Below are 9,290 nucleotides of genomic sequence, written 5' to 3'. Positions count from 1 at the left end.
AGTGAGATCATGCAAACTCCACGCAGAAATGCCAACTGGTCTAGTAGGGACTCGAACCAGCAACCATGGAGCCACTGTGCCGCCGTAATCCGCTTGTTAAGTGTGACGTCACGTGAAGCGGCTTTCGGGTCCAAGCGCTCTATTCAACTGAATGAGGAGACTCGTGAAATGGTAATAATAAACGTTTACAAAGCGATTTCATACTTTCGAAAATCACGATGGCAATAAATATGTCCATGCGTAACATCCAGTGGCCAGAAAGTGATTCATTTTTTTATAAATTGTTCAAATTTTGGTATTTGTGATGCAGCAAGCCCAGAGATTGTTTTGTACACTCTGACTTAATATAAAATTAACTTTAATGTGGGATATGAATAAAAAGTGATCATAAACAAATAATTTCTCAACTCAAATGAGTGGCGGCTTGGACCCGGAAACAGTATAAATACGTCACCAACACGTCATCACTTAACAAGCAGATGGGATTCTGTGTCGTTTATTTATGGCATCCTACTTGATTTGTACACTAACTGCTGCATTAAAGCGCTATTTACAGACACCGATATGCTTCATATTAGCTTTTGTTTTATTCTTCATTTGGGGGAAAGTGTGAGTGTGTGAGTGAGTGTGTGAGTGAGTGTGTGAGTGAGTGTGTGAGTGAGTGTGTGAGTGAGTGTGTGAGTGAGTGTGTGAGTGAGTGAGTGAGTGAGTGAGTGAGTGAGTGAGTGAGTATATTAAAGTATTTATAGGTGTTTCCTATATATCCTATATATTTTGTGCTGTGTAAAACATATGCTGGAATAGTTGGCGATACATTCCACTGTGGCAACCTCTGAAATAGAGACTAAGCCGAAGAAACATTAATGTCTTACAATGAATATACAGTAATAAATGTAAGTTAACGTTTTGTTGACATAACCAGTTATAACTGGCGATGGGGTCTTAAAATGTATGAAAAGAGTCTTAAAAGCTATTGAATTTACCTCCATGACTCCTGTACATACCCTGACTGTGGTACAATCAGCATACCAGAATAGAAACCGTGAATTCTTAATCATGCTGCAGTTCTAGAGCAAAAGACGTCTCCGTATGTATTATTTAAAGCTTTTTATTTTCATAAATGACAAAATTCACAATATCAAAATAGCCGAGGTCGAACATGTTTAAAACACGTGTAAGTAACGTAACCTATAAAAAAGATCATAGCTTATGTAAACATCAGTAGCATGCCCTTTTTTTTTGCATGAAATCTCATTCGTGCCACATTTCTATATTAACACTGAACACAAACATTCAAGCCAGAAGCCCTTTATATAAAAAGTCTAAAAAAGGATTTGTCTTCATTCGATGTAAACGTCAAGTTCAAATACACTTCGAATAATTCTACAGTCTTATAAATATGCTTTCCATAGAGTAGAGTACAGTGTCAAAGAGATTGGAGTAATAAATATATCATTTAAAAAACAACAACAAACAAAATCACAGCTTAGATAATATATCGAATGGCATAGTCACTTTTACAGTAGCTTATAACTAAATGTTACAGTGCATTTTGCAGAGGAGAGGTTTTGGTTGCAGTGTTTTTTGTTTTTTTGTTTCTTTCTTTGAGGGCTCTCCTCTGAAGATTGATCGTATTTTTTTTTATTCGTTTATAGCTTTTGCATATCCAAAGCACCCTCTCAACTTTTACCAGCAACAAGAAAAACTCAACTGTGAGGACTTTTAAAAGTTGAGGCAAGGCTCCTATTGCCATAGTGGTAGAAAATATTTCCTTGCAAACATCGCCATGGGACGATGACATCAGTGTTTTATTTTGAAAGGTTTCCCCCCGTGGGACACCGGCGGATTTGACTGCACTGACCTTAAACAGACGAGCGCCAAATAGCATGGGCTCGGTAATGGAGAAGACTTGGAGGATGAAAGTGATCGGCACGCTTGTAGGCTAATGTACAGCGCAGACGCGTCTGGTGTGTGCGTGTTTCCATTACAACACTACTGCGATACACACGGATGAGAAAACATGGAGAAACTCTGAAGAGCAGGTTTCTATAGAGGTGCAGACGTGAGCGGCGCGTTCTCCTCTCCGGGAAATCTGGAGCTGATTGTCCACAGGAGAATCTGAAGATTCATCTAGTGGAGGATCAAAAAATACGAAGAAATTGACATTTAGATGACACTGAATTAGGACACAGAAGAACATAAAAGCTGTTATTTAAAAATAAAACTGCATAATAACAATTCATAAACATTTACTATTATTTATTTATTATAGCATTATAATACTCTTTATTATAGAGTATTTATTATATACTATAAAGAAGAGTCTTATGATTACAATTCCTAAATATTTTATATTCATAATTAACTTGCTGCTTGTTATTATTATAATATATTATTATTATTATTATTGGCGCATATACAGAATCTTTTAAACTTCATATGAAGCTCACTTTCCATCTTCTTTTGTGAGTTTACAGTCCCAATACTAAAACACTGTCTTTTAGTTTAGCCCCTGATTTATCAGGGGTCACCACAGCGGAATGAACCGCCAATTACTCTGGGATATGTTTCATTCGGCGCATAATACAAATCAGCCACAGGATGGCTATTATGTAAACAAATGCATAAAAACAATAAATGTACAATTATTAGAGCTTTTTGTTTAATATTTTGTTAAATTAATCTGATAATTACAATTCCCAAATATTTTATATGTATATTAAACTTGCTTGATTTAAAAAAAAAAAAAAGTAGATGCATATACAGAATTATTTACACTTAATATGCACTCACTAACCTTAGGTTTAGTCCCTGATTTATCAGGGGTTGCCACAGTGTAATGAACCGCCAGTTACTTTGGGATACGTTTCATTTGTAACATAAAACAAATCCCAGAGACGCAGAATTTCTATTATGTAAAAAAAAATGCATGAAAACAATTAATTTACAATTATTAGTGGGTTTTTTATTTAATATTTTGTCAAAAATAATATAATTTATTAAGGATGAGTCTGACAATTACAATTCCCAATATCTTAATATCTATATTTGACCTGCTTGATTAAAAAAAGAAGTGGATGCACATACAGAATTATGTATACTTAATTTGAAGCCCAATTTACATCTTTTTTGTGGGTTTAAAGTCCCAATACTAAAAAAAGTTACACTCACTCACTATCCTTCGGTTTAGTCCCTGATAAATCAGGGTTCGCCACAGCGGAATGAACTGCCAGTTACTCAAGTACTCTGGGATACGCTTCATTTAAAGCATAAATAAAATCCCAGAGACACAGAATAGCTATTATGTACAAAAAATGCATAAAAACAATTAATTTACAATTATTAGCGGGGTTTTTATTTAATATTTTGTAATTTTATAAAATTAACTAAAGACGAGTCTGATCATTACAATTCACAAATATTTTATATGTATATTTAACTTGCTTGATTAAAAAATAAGTTGGTGCATATACAGGAATATGTATACTTAATTTGAAACCCAATTTCCATCTTTTTTATGGGTTTACCCTCCCAAAAAAAAAAAAACGCTCACTATCCTTTGGTTTAGTCCCTGATTTATTAGGGGTTGCCACAGTGGAATGAACTGGCAATTACGCTGGAATATATTTTTTCAGAGCCTAAAACAAATCCCAAAGACACAGAATGGTTATGTAAAAAAATGCATAAAACAATTAATTTACAATTACCAGAGTTTTTTGTTTGTTTGTTTACTGTTTCGTTAAATGAATTTATTAAATTTGAGTCTGATAATTACAATTCCCAAATATTGTATATGTATATTTAACTTCATCAAAAAAAGTTGATGCATAGACAGAATTATGCATACCTAATATGAAGCCCAATCTCCATCTTTTTGTGGGTTTACAGTCCCAATACTAAAAAACGGTCCTTCGGTTTAGTCTCTGATTTATCAGGGGTTGCCACAAAGGAATGAACCACCAATTACTCTGGGATATGTTTCATCTGTCGCATAAAACTAATAACAGAGACACAGATTCACTGTTATGTAAAATAAAATGCATAAAAACAACTAATTTACAACTATTAGAGTTTTTTGTTTGTTTACTGTTTTGTTAAATAAATTTATTAAAGACGAGTCGGATAATTACAATTCCCAAACATTTAATATGTATATTTAACACTCACTTACTATCCTTCAGTATTGTCCCTGATGTATTACAACGAACCGCTAATTACTCTGCCACAAGTATTATTCACTACATAAAACAAATCCCAGTGTAAAAAAACAACAACTTTTCTCTGATATTTAACATGGTATGTTTTTAATATTTACTTATAGGCCAATTTGTACTTCCAACAATACATTCTATTTATTGAGTGTTTTAAGGACTGGACAATCAATATTTTCACAATATTAAACTAAAATATTGCTAAATAACTTTACAGTCACTTGTGTTGTGATTATCTGCATTGGTTCTTTTCTGTTAAAAGCTGTTTTCTCTTTATTTAGTCTACATCACTGAATATTACATTCATAAATTACAGTTTGAAAAGTTTTTAATTTTTAACTTTTTAATTTAATAACTTACAAAGTGCCCACTATTACTGCTATACATTAGTCTGACCTATTAACTCCCAAAGCAGTGCGCATGTTTAATTCAATTATTAAAATGATTCTTCTGCATCACTGATACCACGTTTGCAGTGAGTTTAGGCTTTTATTTTTGTAATACCACCTTTTTATAACTAAAAGCACACATTTTATTATTATTTATCATTGATTTTTTATAATTGCTGTTAATCCTAAGAATTTTTTCTAGTATTTTATTAAGTTATTAAAGTGATGAATCTGCAGCGATGATATACAATGCATATTTCTGCAAAAACAAATTAATAAAACAGAAAAATTTGTATAGCTTTATATATACTTTAATTCTTTTACAGCTTATTCGTCTATTGCACACGTCCTTTATAGAAGAAAATTTTGCATTTTTGTTGGTTTCAATAAGTTAACAATAGATTGCAGGAACTTGAAACATTAGGAAACAATTGAGATGTTGTTACAATTTGCATAATACAATTTAAAGAATATAAAAGAAGAAAGAAAAACTAAAAATTAAACAAATAAAAAAATTAAATAAAAATAAGAAATTAAAAATTATAATAAAAAAATCAAACCAGAGGAAAAATTATGTTTATACATTGAGAGCCATTTTTTGTACTTTTAAAAGACTTTCTGTTTTTTATGCCCACTAAAGACAAAATATATGACTTATAGTCAATTTAAAAAATTGTCAGAATTGAATTTTTTCCCCAAAATGTTACACTTGCGAATAAAAAACTTACCCATTATAATAAAAAGATTAACAATATACTGAATGCAAGATTTAGAGTTGTAATAAAAGAAAATTATGTCAAAAATATTTAAACAAATATCAACATTTGTCTTTTCTGAGAGAGATCTATAGTTCCGTCCAAAATAATTTCACACAACATTCACCAAAAAAAGATGAACAATGGTTTCTTCCAAGTCACAAAAAGTACAATTGTTTTCAATATCCATCATATATTTATAAGTAAGCTATTAAAAGGAAATACGGTAGCATTTTTGCACATAAGTCAACACAAAAGTCCTACAATCATGTGACAAAAGCAAAGTATTTAGGTCTTGCAATCTTCGAGCTCATCCTTACCTGTTGCTGTAGCTCAGCAGAGCCTCGTCTCGCCTACAGGTGTCGCTTTTTGACTAAAAACACCAGCAGCGTCACCTGAATGACCGTGCACACTATTTGGAAGCGTTTGATGATGTTTTCCCCGGCGCTTCGTTCTCCATCGCTGGTGCTTTTGTCGTTTGCAGCCCATCGTTTCTCCAGCTGGTCTCCAATCCAGCGCAGTCGGTGCGCGAACGGCAGCGGCGCGCACCCGTGAGCGCACACCGAGTCCGCGAACGCGCCTAAAGTCTGCTCGACCGGCAGACAGCACATCCTCGACCTGCGCTTTATTTCTAATTCAGGCGTTGTTGCTTTTTAGGATGTGGAGAAGCGTGTTTTGTTCGGCTGTCGATGGAGCAAGAGTGTGTGTTTGTTTCTGTCGGCGCTATGATTTATTAAAGTGTCACATGGTTTAGGGTTTACATCACCATCTCCCCGAAGACAGCGGTAATGGTTAACTCTTCACTGTCCTGCGCTTTCTCTCTCTTTTTCTCTCTCTCTCTCTCTTTCGTGCGCTTTTGTCTTCTTCAACAAGAGGCTGGTCGCAAATCCACACATACACATCCCTAATGTGTTGTATCGGTTGAGCTCGTCAAATGTGAGCAGACGCTGTAGTGATGAGGTCTTGAATTCGTGTAAACATATTAGAAATATTGGCTGCGTCTCAACCTCCTGCTGAGCAACCTTCCTAAGCAGCATGTTCTAGAGCACAATAAAGAAGGACATGTGAAGAGCTCCGATACAAACACCTCTGTGCTGTCTGAAATTTCAGAACTACGTAATATAAAGCCCAGTTTTCATCTTTTTTTTTGGTTTTACTGTCCCAATACTAAAAATACACTCACTATCCTTCAGTTTAGTCCCTTATTTATCAGTGGTCACCACAGTGTAATGAACCGCCAATTACTCTGGAATACCTTTCATTCGGCGCATAAACATCAGAATGGCTTTTATGTAGTGCATAAAAACGATTAATTTACAATTATTAGAGGGTTTTTTATGTTTGTTTAATATTTTACTAAATGAATTTATTAATGATGAGTCTGATAATTACAATTCCCAAATATTTTATATGCATATTTAACTTGCTTGATTAAAATTAAAATAAAAAGTTGATGCACATACAGAATTATTTATACTTAATAGGAAGCCCAATCTCCATCTTATTTGTGGGTTTATTGTCCCAATATACATACATCGGTTTAGTCCCCGATTATCAGGGCTCGCCACATCGGAATGAACCGCCAATTACTCTGGAATACGTTTCATTCGGTGCATAAAACAAATCCCATAGACGCAGAATGGCTATTATGTAAAACAAAATGTATAAAAACAATTAATTTACAATTATTAGAGAGTTTTTTTTGTCTGTTAAATTAATTTATTAAAGATGAGTCTGATAATTCCAATTCCCAAATATTTTATATCTATATTTAACTCGCTTGATTAAAAAAAATAAGTTGACGCATATACAGAATTATGATGAAGCCCAATTTACATCTTTACAGTCCCAATATAAAAAAAAAAAAAAAAACTCGTTATCCTTTGTTTAGTGCCTGATTTATCAGGGGTTGTCACAGTGGTATCAACCACCAATTACTCTGGGATATGTTTTATTTGCTGTATAATACAAATCCCAGAGACACAGAATGGCTATTATGTAAAAGAAATGCATAAACAATTAATTTACAAATATTATTTTTTGTTTGTTTAATATTTTACTAAATGAATTCATTAAAGATGAGTCTATTTCCTATAATATTTTTTCTTCTGAAGTCTTATTTGTTTTTTTGTCTAGAATAAAAGCAGTTTTTAATAATAATAATAATAATAATAATAATAAAACATTTTAGGGTCGTTTTTATTAGCCCCCGTAAGCGGTATTTGCTTTTAATTGTCTACAGAACAAGCCACTGTTATACAATGACTGTCTAATTAACCTAACCTGCCTAGTTAAGCCTTTAAATGTCATTTTAAGCTGAATACTATCTTGGAAATATGTAGTAAAAAAGTAATTCGAAATGAGATCATAAAACTATTATGTTTAGAAATGTGTTGAGTAAATCTTTCTGTTTAACAGAAATTGGGGGAAAATATAGCAGGGCTAGTAATCTTGAAGAATACAATCACTACAGTGATGTCAAATAAAAATCTTGAATTTCAATATTTCTTTGAAAGGAGTGTTTGAATTAATAGACTTATTTTTTAAATTCAGTTTAAAATGAAATGTAAGTTTATAAAAAAGACACCAGTTTTTAGTGTAAATTAAGTTTGATGATTTCTGCTGTTAGGATCATTTTATATTAATTCTCAAGTGATGATGATCATGTGGCGACGCAGTGGGTAGTGCTGTCGCCTCACAGCAAGAAGTTCAGTTGGCGTTCCTGTGTGGAGTTTGCATGTTCTCCCTGCGTTCGCTTGGGTTTCCTCCTGGTGCTCTGGTTTCCCCCATAGTCCAATGACATGTGGTAAAGGTGAATTGGGTAAGCTAAATTGTCCGTAGAGTATGAGAGTGTGAGTGAGTGTGTTGCGGCTGGAAGGGCATCCACTGCGTAAAAACGTGCTGGATAAATTGGCGGTTCATTCCGCTGTGGGGACCCCGGATTAATAAAGGGACTTGAAAATGAATGAATAATGATGATGTGATTGATGATGATTTTTGTTTAATGTGGTAAAAAAATCCGCTTCAAATCCTTGCGAAGACTTCAGTGATTCTTTGATAAATGGGAACTTTAAAAAAACATCAATTTTAGTTGTATAGTAGGTTAATATATGAGCAATATCACAGGAGTATAGCTGTGTGATGTGGCTGTATATCGACACTGGTGGAAGGCGTGCATCTCACTAGTACCGATATACAGCCACATCGCACTGCTATAAGTAAGATATTGCGTTCACACAACAGTTTGACGGCATGATCGTGTATATAAAAAAGAAAATCAAACACGTAGTCTCAAAACTCTTTTGTAAGAGGAACTACTTTCTTCCGCCATACCGTCACATCTGCAGCTTATGTCAGAACAGCAGAAGCCGTTGCTCATTCACCAACGTCACTTTAGAGCTAGTGTTTGAATGATTCTCCTGCATATTGTCTAAAGTGACGACATAAGTGATTTTGCTAAAATTTTAAGATTATAAGGCTGAACTGCATGAAATGACAGCAGTCTACTGAGATTTGCAAGTATTTCTCTGTTGCAATCAGGAGATCACAATTTTACTATGGTATAAATACAGCGCTGCAACCTACAAAAGAGAGAGATTGACTTAGAAAGTCATTGACCTGTTTAATAATAATGATTTGATCAGCTGTAGTTTTCTGTTAAGGCATATTATGTGGTCTCTGTTGTCATCTTGTGGATGAACATCGTCAACTGTCTTTGCTCAGTATGACAGGCTAATGGCCTCCGACGCACTGTCTCTCAGGAACGGTGCTTAATTTGTGAATCGCAAGGTCCCGGAACAGATAGGGGTAACTGGTTATAGCTGGCCGCTGGAAAGCGGAGGGGTGTCACGGACATGAGTTAAGAGCCGGGGCGGGGGTTAATTGTTGCGGACGAAAGTGAAGAGGGTTGGGGAGTCGCAGAACAAAGTGAAAGT

General features: G+C 34.2%; 1 protein-coding gene and 1 long non-coding RNA gene across 10 annotated transcripts in view; one reads left to right on the top strand and one right to left on the bottom strand.

Annotated features, from left to right (window-relative positions):
• The window catches only part of rnft2 (ring finger protein, transmembrane 2), a 30,520-nt gene extending 28,277 nt beyond the window's left edge, over window positions 1–2,243 (top strand). For 3 of the 9 annotated variants that reach the window (XR_015490237.1, XM_087251943.1, XM_087251944.1), the window contains one exon: window positions 1,656–2,243. The gene's annotated coding sequence lies outside the window, so the exon portion shown is untranslated. The remainder of the gene's footprint in view (window positions 1–1,655) is intronic. The other 6 variants (XR_015490239.1, XR_015490231.1, XR_015490238.1 and 3 more) reach the window with 5 other exon arrangements.
• Window positions 1,093–6,098, bottom strand: LOC141385760 (uncharacterized). The gene is made up of 2 exons (XR_015490868.1): window positions 5,676–6,098; window positions 1,093–2,130 (listed from the first exon to the last, which is right to left on the bottom strand). It is a non-coding gene; the product is annotated as an uncharacterized LOC141385760 (long non-coding RNA).
• Window positions 6,099–9,290: the final 3,192 nt, after the last annotated feature.

Source organism: Danio rerio, chromosome 5 (assembly GCF_052040795.2).
Source record: "Danio rerio strain M-AB ecotype USA chromosome 5, GRCz13ab, whole genome shotgun sequence".
NCBI lineage: Eukaryota > Metazoa > Chordata > Actinopteri > Cypriniformes > Danionidae > Danio > Danio rerio.
Note: the sequence above shows the minus strand (reverse complement) of the source record. Positions and strands in the feature narration are given on the sequence as shown.